At 39.3% G+C, this 17,784-nt stretch overlaps 1 protein-coding gene across 8 annotated transcripts in view; it reads right to left on the bottom strand.

Moving 5' to 3' along the window:
• Window positions 1-312: 312 nt before the first annotated feature.
• The window catches only part of NBDY (negative regulator of P-body association), a 65,639-nt gene continuing 48,167 nt past the window's right edge, over window positions 313-17,784 (bottom strand). For 6 of the 8 annotated variants that reach the window (XM_077888766.1, XM_077888760.1, XM_077888761.1 and 3 more), the window contains one exon: window positions 15,389-15,649. The gene's annotated coding sequence lies outside the window, so the exon portion shown is untranslated. Of the gene's footprint in view, window positions 1,639-3,502; window positions 3,585-15,388; window positions 15,650-17,784 lie in introns of those variants that run through there. The other 2 variants (XM_077888764.1, XM_077888767.1) reach the window with 2 other exon arrangements.

Consider the following 17,784-nt stretch of genomic DNA (forward strand, 5'->3'; position numbering starts at 1 on the left):
GTCTCTAGAATCATTTATATTTTTTTCCAGAACCACTAGCCACTTTATAATTGTGCTTCTGAATTGGCTTTCTGACATCGAATTGTAATCCATATTCTGTAACTCTGTGGGAGAGAGGACTGTTTCTGATTCTTTCTTCTGTGGTGAGTTCTTTCTTCTAGTCATTTTGCTCAGTGCAGAGTGGTTGTATAAGCAGGCTGCATCAAGAATATCAACCACGACCTAAGTAAATTTCACCCTAGATGATTCTGATGAGGTTAGAGACCAGAAAATGAAAATAACGATCAGAACGAAATAAAACAAAAGGACCACTAAAGTGAAAAACAAATTTTATTTTATTTTAAATATTTTATTTATTTATTCATGAGAGACACAGGCAGAGGGAGAAGCAGGCTCCATGCAGGGAGCCGGACGTGGGACCCTATCCCAGGTCTCCAGGATCACACCCCAGGTTGCAGGTGGCACTAAACCGCTGTGCCCCCAGGGCTGCCCGAAAAACAAATTTTAAAATGATGTAGTAAAAACATTAAAGGCCAAAAATGCCAAAGAAGAAGTAAAAAAAGAAAAGAGAAAAAAAAGAAGAGAAAAAAGCAAAAATAAAGTGAAACAAAAGAAAAAAAAGAGAAAAAATAAATGGAGGGGAACTGGGAGATGGTAGTGGTGACAAAGTTGAAGTGGATGAAGAATGTAGTCTACCTGAGGGGTCCAGAGGGTGATCCTTTGGTTCTGAGTGTATTATGTTCTGTATGTTAGAAGATGCTCAGTCCCAAATTTATATAAACCAGAAATACTTGTATATAGCCCCAACATTGACCACCAAACATAAACGAGATAAAAGAGGGGGCAGAATGGGAATGAAGAGAGAATATAATCTCACAGAACAAACCAGCATGCTATACCACTTGGTTCTGGGTGCATGCTGGTCATGTTTTAGAAGGTATTAACTTCCACCATTGCAGAACAAAATAAACAGAGAAAACATAAAACACAGAAGAAAACAAAACAAAAAATATCTCGTATATCTTCCAAAATTAAGTTGAGTATGTTGAAGGGAATCTAGAAGTGAAAATATATCTAAGACATGTAATTGTAGAAATATGAACATCAAAAAGGAAGAAACTTAAAAATGAAGAGGTGGTAAAATATTGTAGTTAAGGTGGGAAAATAGAAAAAAATATTGGAAATTATTAGTCTGATAGAAAAACGAGTTTTATTGGAAAAGGAGGAAAAAAGAAGGCGTACCCTCTAGTTCTATATACTATAAATCCCTGGACTTCCCCTGGAGCTTTGCAGTGCTGCTTGGTCAAGAACTTGCTCTTCCCCTGTTCTTCCAGCTGGTCTTCTGGGGTAGGGTCTGCTGTGCTGATTCTCAGGTGTGTGCCTGGAAAGAGATGCCCTGTCCCCTGGTGGGGGCCCGGCTCAGTGGGAGCTGTTTCTCCTATGAGGCCTTTGTTCCCTTGCCACGGGCCTCTCCCAGGCACAAGGTGAAACAAGGAGGAAAAACAGCAATGGCAGCAGCCAGATCCCCAGCTCTGGAGTCAGCTCCCCACTAGTGACTAATGCAGTCTCCCAGTCCGCACTGGCCTAGATGCTCCCAGGCTGGCATGGGTGCACTGATCTGCACCTATAATTGTGATTCTGAAGGAAAATTAAAAAAAAAAAATAAGGAAAACAAATACAGCCTGGTCTTCTTTCTTTTTTTTATTTTTTTTTATATTTTTCTTTTCTTTTTTTTAAATTTAGTTTGTTTTAATTTTTTATTTAAATTCAATTTATCAACATATAGTATAACACCCAGTGCTCATCCCATTAAGTGCCCTCCTTAGTGCTCGTCACCCAGTCACCCTATCCTTCCATCCTCCTTCCCTTTGCAACCTTTTGTTTGTTTCCCATTGTTAGGAGCCTCTTGTGGTTTGTCTTGCTCTCTATGTTTTCCCCACTCAGTTTCCCTCCTTTCCCTTATAGTCCCTTTCACTATTTCTTATATTCCACATGAGTGAAACCATATGATTGATGACTGTCTTTTCCGACTGACTTATTTCACTTAGCATAACACCCTCCAGTTCCATCCATGTTGAAGCAAATGGTAGGCATTCATCTTTCTGATGGATGAATAATATTCCATTGCGTATATATACCACATCTTTATCCATTCATCTGCTGAAGGACATCATGGATCCTTCCACAGTTTGCTATTGCAGACATTGCTGATATGAACATTGGGGTGCAGGTATCCAGCCTGTTCCTATTTCAACCAGATTTGAAGGTGATGCTTTGAAGGACTGTATGATCAGTAGATGTGGTACATGCAGAGTGCTGCCTGTGCTGCTCTTCTGGGGGAGGGGCCTGCTGAGCTGGCTGAGAGTCAATCCCATCCAAGTAAAAATGTACTTGCCAAGCACAGGAGGGTGGGGTTTGATATAAGTGCATCCCACCTCTACTGGGGCTGCTGTGTTAATCTCTGAAGTCTATGTTTGTGGTGAAGGTAAAATAGCGACACCCCTCTCTCATTCCTGGAGACTGTATCACACACACACACACACACACACACACACACCACTGTTCAGTAAGCCCTTACAGAAAAATGGGTGCCATCAGCATGCCCCGTGCCACAACTTTCCTGCATTTTATCTTTGTCTCACGGGGTTTAGATTCAAAGCTCCAAATCTTAAAGGAGGTGGCACTGCATGGATCTCCTCCCTTCTCTTACTAGTGCCCTTTGTCCCAGAAAAACAGTCCCATGTTTGCCCAATGTGTGGTATCTATGATGTACCACCTGAAAAAATAGTGACCAGGTTATCCACCTTCTATGAGTGCCTCTACCCCCTGTTGATGAAAGGTCGTTTTCTCATACCTGCAGGTCTTTTGTCCTGGAGAGGAAATATGCCCTCTAATATGTACTCTAGGAATGGAAATTATCTCTCCCATCGTGACCCAGGAGATCACTACATTACTTTGTGTGTTCTCCAGCTAGCACCCTCCTTCTCCCCAGGAGCATAGGCCACAGTTTCACTCTGGCAAAAGTTGTGCACTTCCAAAACCTGGGATTGAGCTCCACACACTGTTTGCAAAAAACCTGCCACACTCAGTTCCCCTGGCTCCCCAGTCTGTGGTCTGGAGAGGTTTTCTTCTTGTGAAAACCTGACACTGCATTCTTTTAACTCCTCTCTCTTTCTCTCCATTTTCTAGCCCCATAGAAAAGGTTCCTTCCCCTCCATGACATGGCAGTTTTTCTCTCCCCCAGTTCACTTCCACACACCTCACAGCTGCCACTCTTTCTCCCTCCAACCGTTGAAATCTTCATTTCCATTCTTAGGGCAATTTCTTGTGTGTTCCCAGTGATCTGACCTCAATACAACTGTGTGTAGAGACTGAAGAAAGCCCAGGGTCCCCCTATTTCTCTACCTTCTTAACTCATCCCCCCAATACTGTTGTCTATTAACTTTCATAAGTGATTACAATCCACCATATTATATTACTTTGAATATATACTTCCTGTTACCAGTTTGTTGTGTACTTCCATATGTTTTCATGTTACATGTTGAGGAGAGACTCAAGTGGCTGGTGTCCACAAACATAAATACCTGTGGGGCAAAAAACTGGCATTATTTGCAGGAGATCATTTTTCCAGGAAATACGAAGCTATTCCTCCTTTTTGTGTGGTCATTCTCAAGTTTTGTATCCCACTCTTCTGCTGAATTTTCTTTTTTTAAGATTTAATTTATTTATTAATGAGAGACACACAGAAAGAGGCAGAGACACAGGCAGGGAGCTTGATGCAGCACTTGATCCTGGAACTCCAGGATTATGCCCTGAGCCAAAGGCAGACGCTCAACCACTGAGCCACCCAAGTGTCCCTCTGCTGAATTTTCTTAAGTGGACTCTACTCCTCTCTAGAGCTGGTTTTCCTCATAGATAGCTAATTACTAATCTTTACAAGTGGATAATGGCTAAGGTCTCCTAAATGGCCATCATGGTAACATCCTGTGCATAGTACGATTTTACATGTTTATTCACAAACGTAAATACATTTAGCTTCTCTAACTTATATAAAACATGATGACAAAAGTATGTAAACTTAACTCTAGTTCAGTAATTAGTGTTTCAGTAGTTTATCTGACTTAGAAATGACCCAACACGAATGACTATGTATTCCTTAATTTAGCAAAATTAAGGCTGCAAATGAGCAGAAAGATTTTGGCAACTAATTTTAGACAGACATACTATAACACCAATCAGCTAGCCCATAATCTCGTTATCTCTCTGTTTTCTATTTTAAACCTTATTTTGCTAGGAAACTGAGTTGGAATAAAAATGTATGCTGACATTATACATAATGCTGATAACTCAGAAGACACAGCGGTTTTTATTAAGGCAACAGTATTAAACTAGTATTATTTACCAATGATTGCCCAACTCATGTTGACCTGAATAGCATTTGTTTCCTCCTATATTTCTTATAGTTTTAAGAATATTTAATTTATTAAGTTCTCATTTATCTCTAGGTCAATTTAAATAAGACTCTTAAGGGATTTTATGAACACATTGGCAATGCCATCTGAAGATAGAAAAATAAAACATATAGATAACATACATTCATACATGTACAGTCATACAGATGCAAACAGAGGTCTTATAGCTTTCATTGTAAAATTTTAACCATGAATCAGGCAACAAAACAATATAAAACTCACTGATTTATATAAAATAGTTGACTGTCATCTTACTCCACATTATATTTTCATCTAGGTAGTGTTTCTATCCAATATGGGACAAGATAGGGTTATCTGTTAAATATTAGGGCTAGTGCTTTTTACTCATATTTGTGGGGATTTTTAAGATTTTATTTTGTCATAACATGTAATCATATGGAGGCTGTAGACTACCTCTGAGGCTGAAGAGGGACATCTAGTGGCAGTCTAGACATGTCCAAAGTTAGCTATCCATGGATAAAATATTGTCTGTTTCTAATTAGCCCTTGCCTTTTCTCTTTTATTCACAAGTAGTTGCTTTTGATGAACACTTTGTTCCTTGAGGGGCCCCCACACGTAGGCAGCCTAAAATTTAAGTGACTGTAGGGACAAAGGGGGCCGAAGTGGGAAGGGTAAAGTCTGGCAGGGACACCCAGAAAGGGTAGGAATTTGTAGAGGGACATAGTAAAGGATTAAAGGGAGTGATGGGCAAAATTCTAGAGGAGAACACAGGCAACACCCTCTTTGAACTTGGCCACAACAATTTCTTGCAAGAACATCTTTGAAGGCAAGGGAAACGAAAACGAAAATGAACAATTGGGACTTCATCAAGATAAAAAGCTTCTGCACAGCAAAAGAAACAGTCAACGAAACTAAAAGACAACCTACATAATGGGAGAAGATATTTGCAAATGACATATCAGATAAAGGTCTAGTATCCAAGATCTATAAAGAACTTATTAAATTCAACAGCCAAGAAACAAATCCAATCCTGAAATGGGCAAAAGACATGAAGAGAAATTTCACAAAGACATAGACATGGCCAACAAGCACATGAGAAAATGCTCCACATCACTTGCCATCAGCGAAATACAAATCAAAACCACAATAAGATACCACCTCACACCATTGAGAATGGTGAAAATTAACAAGACAGGAAACAACAAATGTTGGAGAGGATGTGGAGAAAGGGGAACCCTCTTGCACTGTGGGTGGGAATGTGAACTGGTATAGCCACTCTGGAAAATCGTGGACGTTCCTCAAAGAGTTAAAAATAGAGCTACCCTACGACCCAGCAATTGCGTTACTGGGGATTTAACCCCAAAGATACAGATGCAGTGAAAAACTGAGACAGCTGCACCCCAATATTTATAGCAGCAATATCCACAATAGCCAAACTGTGGAAGGGGGCTCGGTGTCCATCAAAAGATGAATGGAGGGCAGCTTGGGTGGCTCAGCAGTTTAGCGCCACCTGCGGCCTGGGGCGTGATCCTGGAGACCCGGGATCGAGTCCCACGTCAGGCTCCCTGCATGGAGCCTGCTTCTGCCTCTGCCTGTGTCTCTGCCTCTCTGTGTCTCTCATGAATAAATAAATAAAATATTTTTTAAAAAAAGATGAATGGATAAAGAAGATGTGGTATATGTATACAATGGAATATTAGCCATTAGAAACAACAAATACCCACCATTTGCTTCAACCTGGATAGAACTGGAGGGTATTACGCTGAGTGAAATAAGTCCATCGGAGAAGGAAAAACATTATATGGTCTCATTCATTTGAGAAATATAAAAAATAGTGAAAGGGAATAAAGGGGAAAGGAGAGAAAGTGAGTGGGAAATATCAGAGAGTGTGACAGAATATGAGACTCCTAACTCTGGGAAACAAACAAGGCGTAGTGTAAGGGGAGGTGGGCAGGGGGATGGGGTGACGGGCAGAGGGGGGCATTTGACGGGATAAGCACTGGGTGTTATACTATAAGTTGGCAAATCGAACTCCAATAAAAAAAAATACCAAAAAAAGGGAGTAACGGGAAAATTAAAGATGGCAAACAGAGGAGTGGAAGCAATGGGAAAGGAGAAATTCTTAGAGGAGTCAGTTTGGGGAGATTGCACGGTTTCCAAAGAGCCCACAAAGTTCAAAACTATCCTCAGCAAAAGTGTACAAACAAGAAGTGGGTAGGCAGAGTTGGCAAAACATATAGTGAGCAGGGGTTCATGAAAGGGGCTTCAATCAACTTAAAAGTTCCCAAAGGAAAATCAGGATCAGATTTAAACAAAACAAAACAAAACAAAACTTTCACAACAAAAAACTTCACAGAGAACCAGAAAAAATTCCAGACCAGGAGTGAGGGGGTGAACTTGACTCAAAACAAGAGCTTGGGAAAAAACCTTCTAGCCCAGGAGTAATAAACACCAATCAAAATGAAGAGCCAAAAGAAAAACTTAAGCCGAGAGCCAAGGAATAATCCCCAGTGAAGACAGAGAGCTAGAAAGAAGGACTTCCACCCCAGATTTCTATAAATAATCACAAAGGAACTCAAAAAAGGGTTATAAAATATAATAGCATGCGCCTAAAATGAGATGAGAGGAGGAAAAAAAGTGGGTTCAAAATTTAACAACTACTAATTTAATATAGAGTGCTATATGGAAAAGAGGTATATACAAACCTAGTGATAACCATACATCAAAAACTAATAAACATGCAAATAATGAAGAGAAAAAAATCCAAATATACCACTAAAGAAAACAAGCAAACCATAAAAGAGAAAGACAAGAAAGGATCAGGCAAAATCTTCAGAAATGACCATAAAACAAATAAAATGGAAATAAATAAATATCTATTCATAATTACTTTGGAAAAATTACTTTGAATGTAAACGCACTACATGCTCCAATCAAAACACATATGGTGACAGAATGGATAAAAAAGCAAGACCCATTTATATGCTGTCTACAAGAGACTCAATTTAGACCTAAACTCACCTGCAGATTGATAGTGAGGAGATGGAAAACACAACTTGCAAATGGAATTCAAAGGAAAGCTAGAGAAGAAATACTTATATTGGATAAAATAGACTTTAAAACAAAAACTATAACAAGAAACAAAGGAAGACAGTATATAATCATGAAGAGGACAATCCAACAAGAAGATATAACACTTGCAAATATTTATGCACCCAACATAGGAGCAACCAAATACATAAAACATTTAATAACAAACGTAAAGGAAGTGATTGATAATAATACAATAATAGGAGGGGATTTTAACACCCCACTTAACATCAATGGATACATCACCTAAGCAAAACATCAGCAAGGAAACAATTGCTTTGAATGACTCACTGGACAAGATGGTTTTAACAGATATATTCAGAATATTCCATCCTTAACCAGTAGAACACACATTCCAGTGCACATAGAATATTCTCCAGAGTAGATTACACATTAACCCAAAATACAAACCTCAACTAATTCAAGACTGAGCTCATATCATACATATTTTCTGACCACAACGCTATGAAACTAGATGTCAGCCACATGAAACAATTTGGAAAGACCACAAATACATGGAGGTCAAACAACATGCTACTAAATAATTAATGGGTCAACTAGGAAATCAAAGAAGAAATTTTAAAAGTACAAGGAACACCTTTCAGAATGGCAAAAATCAACAACAAAAGAAACAACAGGTGTTGGCAAGGATGTGGAGAAAGGAATGCCTGTAGCCTTGTGGTGGCAATGCAAACTGGTGCAGCCACTGTGGAATATACAGTATCGAGGTTCCTCAAAAAGTTAAACATAGAACTACCTTATAATCTAGCAATTGCACTACTGGGTATTTCCCCAAAGAATATAAGAACACTAATTCAAAAGGATACATGCACCCCTGTGTTTATAGTAGCATTATTTACAATAGTCAAGATATGGAAGCAGCCCAAGGTCCATCAATTGATGAATGGATACACACACACACTCACAATTATTCAGAAATTTTTTAAAAATCTTGCTGTTTGCAAGAACATGGATGGGGCTACAGAGTATAATGCTAAGTGAAATGAATCAGTAAGAGAAAGACAAATACCATATGATTTCAATCATACATGGAATTAAAGAAATAAAACAAGCAAACAAAATGAAAATAATAATAGACAAAGCAAGAAACAAACTATGCATTATAGAAAACAAACTGATGGTTACCAGAGGGGAGGTGGGTGGGGAAATGGATCAAATAGGTGATGGGGATTAAAGAATGCACTTGTTTGATGAGCACAAGGTGATGTACAAAGTGTTGAATCACCAATATTGTGCACCTGAAACCAATATAACACTGTATGCTAACTAACTGGAATTAGAAACAACTTCAGAGTAAACAGAACCAAATGAAAATGAAAACACAGTGGTAAAAAATCTCTGAGATACAGCAAAAGATCTAAGAGGGAAGCTTATAGCAATACAGGCCTAAATCAAGAAGCAAGAAAAATTTCAAATAAACAACCTAACCTTAAACCTAAAGGAGCTAAAAAAGGAACAACCAACAAAACATAAAACCTGCAGAAGGAAGGAAATAATAAAGAGTAGAAGTAAACCATATAGACCTAAAAGTTAAACACACACACACACATTAGAAGAGATCAGAAGAGATCATACATTAGAAGTAAATCATATAGACCTAAAAGTTAAAACACACACACACACACACACACACACACACACACACTAGAAGAGATCAGATCAGAAGAGAACCAAGAGCTGGTTCTTTAAACACACCCACACACGCGCGTGCAATAAAATTAATAAACGTTTAGCCACACTTTACCAAGAATAAAATATAAAGGGCTTGAATAAATAAAATCACAAATGAGAGAAGAGTCATAACCAACACCATAGAAATACAAACAACTTAAAGAGAATGTTATGAGGGGATCCCTGGGTGGCTCAGCGGTTTGGTGCCTGCCTTTGGCTCAGGGTGTGATCCTAGAGACCAAGGATCAAGTCCCACATCAGGCTCCCTGCATGGAGCCTGCTTCTCTCTCTGCCTGTGTCTTTGCCTCTCTGTCTCTCTCTCATGAATAAATAAAATCTTTTAAAAAAAAGAATGCTATGAAAAACTGTATGTCAACAAATTGGATAATGTAGAAGAAATGGATAAATTCCTAGAAACATATAATCTACCAAAACTGAAACAGGAAGAAATAGAAAATTTAAACAGATTGATAACTAACAAGAAAATTGAGTCAGTAATTAAAAAACTGCCAACAGGGACACCTAGGTGGCTCAGCGGTTGAGTGTCTGCCTTTGGCCCAGAGAGGGATCCCGGAAGTACCTGGATTGGGTCCCACATTGGGCTCCCTGCATGGAGCCTGCCTATGTCTTTGCCTCTCTCTGTGTCTCTCATGAATAAATAAAAATTAAAAAAAAAAAAACGGTCAACAAACAAAAGTCCAGGACCAGATGTTTTCACAGGTGAATCTTACCAAACATTTAAAGGAGAGTTACTACCTATTCTTCTCAAACTATTCCAAAAAATAGAAAAGGAAAGAAATCTTCCAGATTCATTCTATGTAGCCAGCATTACCCTGATGCCCAAATGGAATAAAGACAATACTAAAAAAGAGAACTACAGACCAATATCCCTGATGAATATAGATGCTAAAATTCTTATAAAACCAAACTGAACAATACATTAAAAAATCATTCACCACAATCAAGTGGATTTTATTCCAGGGTTGCCAGTGTGGTTCAATATTCACAAATCAATCAACATCATACATCACATCAATAAGGGTAAGAACCATATGATCATCTCAATAGATGCAGAAAAAAAGCATTTGACAAAGTACAACATCCATTCATGATAAAAAGACTTCCACAAAGTAGGTTTAGAAGGAATATACCTCAAAACAAGAAAGACTGTATCTGAAAAGCCCACAGAGAACATCATCCTCAATAGGGAAACACTGAGAGGTTTTCCTCTAAGGTCAGGAAGAAGACAACGATGTCTACTTTCACCACTTTAATTCAACATAGTACTCAAAGTCCTAGTCACAGCAATCAAATGGAAATAAAAGACATCCAAATCAGTAAGGAAGAAATAAAATTTTCACTATTTGCAGATGACATGACAGTGTATATAGAAAACCCTAAAGACTCCGCCAAAAATTGCTAGATGTTATAAATGAATTAATTCAGTAGAGTTACAGGGTAAAAAAAAAATCAATATACAGAAATATGTTGCATGCTTATATAACACTAATGAAACTGTAGAACGAGAAATTAAGAAAACAACATGTAGAATTTAAGAATCAAAACAAACAAGCAAAGGCAAATAAGAAAGAGATAAACTAAGAAACAGATTCATAACTATAGGGAGCAAATTGATGGTTACCAGAGGGCAGGTGCGGGTGGGGGGGTGGTTAATGGGTGAACAAGGTGAACAAGATTAGAGTATACTTATGATGATCCCTGAATAATGTATTGAATGGTCCAGTCACATATTGTACACCTGAAACTAATAAAACACTATGCTAACTATATTGGAATTAAAATGGAAAACAATAAAATACTCTTCTTTGGAGATCTTTAAAAAAAGGTATTCTACTGGTTTTGGATGGAGCAATGTGACTGAATCTGCTAGATCCATCTGGTCGAATGTGTCATTGAAAGCCACTGTTTCGAACATGAGAGACTCCTAACTCTGGGAAATGAACCAGGGGTAGTGGAAAGGGACGTGGGAGGGGGTACGGGATGACTGGGTGATGGGTACTGAGGGAGGCACTTGACGGAATGAGTACTGGGTGTTATACTATATGGTGGCAAATTGAACTCCAACAAAAAAAGGAAATTAATGATTTCAAGATCAAAAAAAGAAAAGCCTGCTTCTTTGTTATTTTCCTGGAGAATCTATCCATTGATGTAAGTTTGGTGTCAAAGTTCCACACTGTTACTGTATTACATAGATATTTGCATTTGGGTGCTCCCATGTTGGGTACATAAATATTTACAATTGCTATATCTTCTTGTTTGACTATTGTGATTATCATTATATAGCGTCTTTGTTTCTTCTCACAGTATTTGTTTTAAAGTCTATTTTTCCCAATATTGCTATCCTAGCTTTCTTTACACTTCCATGTGCATAAATTTTTTTTTTTTTTATCATTTTGATTTCAGTCTCTATGTGACCTTAGGTCTAAAGTGAATCTGTTGAAGTGCAGTATATAGATGGGTCTTCTTTTTCTTTTTTATCAGTTCAATCACTTTATGTATTTTAATTGAAGTATTTTGTCCATATACAAAGTAATTATTGATAGGGATGTACTTATTGCCATTTTGTAACTTGTTTTATGGCGGGTTTTTGTTTGTTTGTTTTAGTCCTCTGTTCTTTTCTTCTCTTGTGGTTATGGTTTTTTTTTGGGGGGGGGCGGTTATAGTGATATGCTTGACTTCCATTCCCTTTATTTTTTGGCAAGCTTTTGATTTGTGGTTACCATTAGGCTTATATATAACATTCTATGCATATAGTAATCTATATTAAATTGATGGCCACTTATGTTTGAACTGGTCTAAATGCACTAAATTTTTAACACAGTGTTCTACATTTTGTGTGTTTTCATTTTAACATTTTTATATTGTGAATATCTTGGCTGATGTTTATTGATACATTTAATTTTACTGATTTTATGTTTGAACTGGTCTAAATGCACTAAATTTTTAACACAGTGTTCTACATTTTGTGTGTTTTCATTTTAACATTTTTATATTGTGAATATCTTGGCTGATGTTTATTGATACATTTAATTTTACTGATTTTGTGCTTATTTTTTTTATTTCTGCTTATCAATTTTCCTTTCCACTTAGAGCCCTCTTCAACATTTTTGTAAGGCTGGTTTGGTGGTGATAAATTCTTTTAACTTTGTTTGCCTAGGAAATTTTTCTCTCTCCTTCCGTTCTGAATGATAGCCTTGCTGGATAAAGTATACTGTTTGCTGTTTTTTTTGTTTTGTTTTGTTTCACTTTCGGCACTTTGACTATATCATGCCACTTTCTTCTGGCCTACAAAGTTTCTGCTGAAAACTCCAGAGAGCCCTGTGGGGTTTCCCTTCTACTTAACTGTTTTCTTTTGCTCCTTTGAAAGTTCTCTCTTTATCATTACTTTTTGCTATTTTAAATATTCTTTATCTTGGAGTGGACATCCTTGGGTAATTTTGTTGGGGGGTGGGGTGGGGGGTGTCTCAGTTCTTCCTGGCTCTGGATGTCAATTTTCTTCAAATAAATTTTATGCCTACTTTTCTATCTCTTCTTCTCAGATTGCTATAATGTGAATGTTACACTTTGTGTCACTGAGTCCCCTTAATCTCTATATTTTTTTTCTTCCTCCTGTTCAGCTTGATTGCCTTCCATTACTCTGTCCTCCAAGCCTGTTCTGCTTCCTCTGGTCTATATATTCCTTCTAGTGTATTTTAATGTTCAGTTATTGAGTTCTTAATTTTTGGTTGTTTTTTTTTAAGATTTTATTTATTCATGAGAGATACAGAGAGAGAGAGAGAGAGAGAGGCAGAGACACAGGCAGAGGGAGAAGCAGGCTCCATGCAGGGAGCCCGATGTGGGACTTGATCCCTGGACTCCAGGATCACACCCTGGGCTGAAGGCAGGCATTAAACCGCTGAGTCATCCAGAGATTCTCCCGGTTGGTTCTTTTTTGTTTTCTCTCTCTTTGTTGAGGGTCTCACTGAGGTCCTATGTGATTTTCTCAAGTCCAGTGAATATCTTTGTGACCATTACTTTAAATTCTCTGTCAGGCATCTTATTTGTGTTTCTTTTTTCTTTTCTTTTCCTTTTTTTTTTTTTTTTTTTTTTTAGCTCTCCTGCTTTGATTTTGTCTTGTTCTTTCATATGGGACATATTCCTCTATCTCCTCATTTTGTCTCTATCTCTTTCTATATGGCAAGAATTTCAGGTATGTTTCCTGCTTGATAGTAATGACTTCAAGAAGTCTTGTAGTGCTCTGCAGTGCAATGTCCCCTGTTCATGAGAACCTGGCACTTCAGACATTGTCTTCTCTGTGCATTGTGTGTGCCTTACTATTGTGGCTAAACTTCAAATGCCTTCAGTCCAGCCATTTGCAATGCCTTTCTTGGCCTGTTGTAGGCAGGGTTTTTTCCTATGCTGTTAGTGGGCCAGTCTAAGGCACTTTGGGCTTGTTAGGTTAGACTTGGTGTTTGCCAGAGCTGCAGTGGCACCCAACTGCAGCATGCTCTCCCTGTGTTGTCTTTTGAGAAGCTTTCATTGGTGGGTGGAGCTTGAAGTCAGAAAATGCTTGCCCTACCCAAACTGTTGGGGATGCAAACTATTGTATGATGTTTCCTTCCCCTCCCCTTGGTTAGAAGTCACTTTGAAATGGTTCTTGCCCTGTTGGGGCTCTTTGCACACTGCCATGCTTGTGTGCCACTTCGATGGACATTTGTCAAGAGCATGTTGGATAGACTGGGTCTCAAGAGAACATGGGGGCAGGGCACATAGTGCCATCAAGGTCCATGCAGGTCCACTGTAGGTGGGAACTTGCAGCCACTCTGGAAAATACCTGCTGAGCCTGGGCTAGAGGTGACAGATTTGCAGAAGAGCATGGGGGCATGTTATGCTGTTAGCAAACTAGGTGAAGAGTGTTTCCTCTGCCCTGGTTCTCATAGGTGCCTGTGTATCTAGGCTGGAGGGAGAGGAAGAGAAAAGGTACCCACCAGCTCTTTTATTCTTAGAAAAGTCTCCTGAAGATCCCTGCTCTTCTAGCACACACTCTGAGATTTAGTAAACCAATCTCCCTCTCGTATACCTCAGGTATTGTTCAAACTGCTGCTTCTATGCTGGATCTCAGCAAAACTGCTTGTTGTGCTGTCCCATTAAGGGAGGCAATTCAATTTCCTATCACCTTCTGGCTCTCTTGGAGCCAAGATGGGTGATTTTCTTTTTTTTTTTTTTAATTTTTTTTATTTATTTATGATAGTCACACAGAGAGAGAGAGAGGCAGAGACATAGGCAGAGGGAGAAGCAGGCTCCATGCACCGGGAGCCTGATGTGGGATTCGATTCTGGGTCTCCAGGATCGCGCCCTGGGCCAAAGGCAGGCGCTAAACCACTGCGCCACCCAGGGATCCCAAGATGGGTGATTTTCAAAGTTCCAGGTGTTTAGCCCCACTAAGAACCTGTGAAGTTATGTCACTCTGGTTTTTAAAAGCCAAACGTTATGGGGATTTGTCTTCCCAGTGCAGGTTCTCCATGCCTTGTATGGAGTCTGCTCCTCTCCCTCTCCATGCTTGAAGCCGCCCTCACTCCCTCCTAGTAGTTGGGCCAGTTTGTTTCCCAACTACTTCTCCACCCTTACTCCCTTTTTCAATGTGGCCTCTTCTTTACTAATTGTAAAGTGGAAAGTCTGGTCTTCTAGTGTTTGGGTCATTTTCTGCATTTTTTACACTGATGTGGATGTTTTCTAGGTGTATCCAAGGGATGGGGTAAGCCTACTCCACCATCTTCCCTGGAAGTTATAACTTTCAAAAATGCTTTCACATGAAATACACTAGTTCTTTACATACAGAGCATTTTAAAAGTAAAGTGGACTATTACAAAAAGCAAGCACATCAACCATTTTGACCAGGAAAACAGTTAATATGTAGAAGAATAAGAGATACCACAGAATGAATAGAAATACTAACAGTAAAGTGAGGATAATGTACTGAAAAGTTATTTATCAGATATTACTCTTTAAATCCCCCACTTTTCTTATATTTTCATACTACAAAAAATGAGTAGATGGTGATCTATAGGAAAAAAGTCATATTTTGACATCAAATTTGTAATATTTTGTATTTGGAGTTAGTATAAAACATTTACTAAAAACTCACAACTTACTGGATAGTAGACATACAGAACTAACAGAGCAATGAGAAACAAAATTTATTGGGACCTTAAAGGATTTATAGGAATTCAAAGTTACACAACAAAGACTGGGTGTCACCAAAGATAGCACTCAATGGATGCTGCAGGACCATCTCACAGGGGTTGTTTGCCTTAGTGAATTCACCAGAATCCAGGCCATGGCCTTCAATTTTAGACGTCTACAGCCTGATCTTGGTTATATTCCAGAATTCATCCAAATTCAGGAGATGAAATTATGCTGATTATATCATAGGACTGAAAGATATAAACACAGAAGGAAAATTTATTAATTTATATTGAGAAATGCACCTATAATACAGGTCAGATATGACTTAAGAAGATAACACCCCACTTTCCATTTCCTGGTAGGTTATAAGAAAAACAGAATTATTGGAACATTTTTTCATAAACATAAAATGTTAAGTCATAAGATGCTGATAATGGACATCTGGCTTTATATCTGATGAGTCAATGCACAGTGAATACTGATCTGTCACGTAGACAAGACCTTTCCATCACCCTAGGAATCTTTCCTTAAAAAAAGTGCTGGAATGTTTATCTCTGCATTACTTGTTATTCTAGGCTTCCTTAATGGATCAACTGCCTCCATGTTGATGCTCTTAGCTTCCAACCTATTCTTTCACTACTGAGAAACGTGCTCCTGTCTCCAGGAGACAAGTATAAATTCGTTCTAGAGTCTTCTCTATGCATTTATTTATATTTTTATTGGAGTTCAATTTGGCAACATATAGCATAACATCCAGCGCTCAACCCTCCAAGTGCCCCCATCAGTACCCATCACCCAGGCACCCAAACCCCCCCCACCTCCCTTTACATTACCCCTTGATCCTTTCCCAGAGTTAGGTGTCTCTCGTGTTTTGTCACCCTCGCTGATATTTTCACTAATTTTCTCTCCTTTCCCCTTTATTCCCTTTCACTAATTTTTATATTCCCCAAATGAATGAGACAATATAATGTTGGTCCTTCTCCAATTGACTTACTTCACTCAGCATAATACCCTCCAGTTCCATCCACTTTGAAGCAAACGGTGGGTATTTGTCGTTTCTAATAGCTGAGTAATATTCCATTGTATACATATACCACATCTCCTTTATCCATTCATCTTTTGATGGACAATGAGGCTCCATCCACAGTTTGCCTACTGGGGACATTGCTGCTATAAACATGGGGGTGCAGGTGTCCAGTGATTCAATGCGTCTGCATCTTTGGGGTAAATCCCCAGCAGTGCAACTGCTGAGTTGTAGGGCAGTACTATTTTAATTCTTTGAGCAAAATCCATACAGTTTTCTTACCTATGCACTAAAATGTACAGTGATAATATTTACTATAAAGTTTTAGCTAAGGTTTTCAATAAAAGATAAATCATATGATACGTACTAAAAGGGTAATTGATTTGATCCACGTAAAGTCAAAATAATTTTGTATATGAAAATAGAATTTTCCCAATATTCCAACTGCATCATGGAATTACATTGCAAAAAAAAAATGAACGTAGTAACTTCTCCCTTGAAAAACATTTAGTATACATAGATCTTTTCTGGACCACAAACAATACAGGGGATTTACCTATGTAGGTGTATTTAATACTTACAAATAAAATGTTTCAAGAGCACAACTTTATAGTTTCAGGATCACGTTCTCCAGGCACTGGGTGGCATGGCTTATGAGGGTATGACCTTAAACAATCACACCGAGGTGACCACTGCTTTGCTTTGCATCCCAACCTGCTCTGGCTTAGAAGCCCTCATTCCCTGGTTTTGCAAGACTGACTGCCTGATAACCTGATGACCCAACCTACTCCACCCTCTACCGCCCCTCCCCCCCAACAGCTGGCACAGGCGCGCGCACAAACACACACACACACACACACACACACACAAAACCAACCCCCGCCCCGCCCCCCCCCCCCCCCATCCCAGGGGCCCATCTCATTCCTTTTCCAGGGCCAATACCGGGCCGGCATCAATCCCGGTTTAGGTTGAGGAACAGAGAGAGCTATATACACCGAACCAAGCCCCCAGACATGCCCCCCCTTTCTGCCACAAGCCCCTCGAAAACGGAAGGGCCCCCAACCCCAGCTCCATGGACCTCCTAACCCCCACCCCCTGCCCAAGGGCAAAAATTCGCGGGGGCCCTTGGACGAAAACCCAGCAAGTCTTATGGTGGAGCTCCCTGTGCAGAATTGAAACCAGGGATCCTGGCCGCCAAAGGCAACGGGGGTGGGGTGGGGGTGGGGGTGGGGGAGTGGGGCGAGGCGCTCAGAGAGACCCCCGACTGGAACTTGTGAACAGAGGCATTTGGGGAAGGACACACTGCTGCGCTCCATCAGAGATGCCAAGTGGCCTTCCGGGAGACCCACCTCTGTAACC

The sequence above is a fragment of the Canis aureus genome, chromosome X, assembly GCF_053574225.1.
Source record: "Canis aureus isolate CA01 chromosome X, VMU_Caureus_v.1.0, whole genome shotgun sequence".
NCBI lineage: Eukaryota > Metazoa > Chordata > Mammalia > Carnivora > Canidae > Canis > Canis aureus.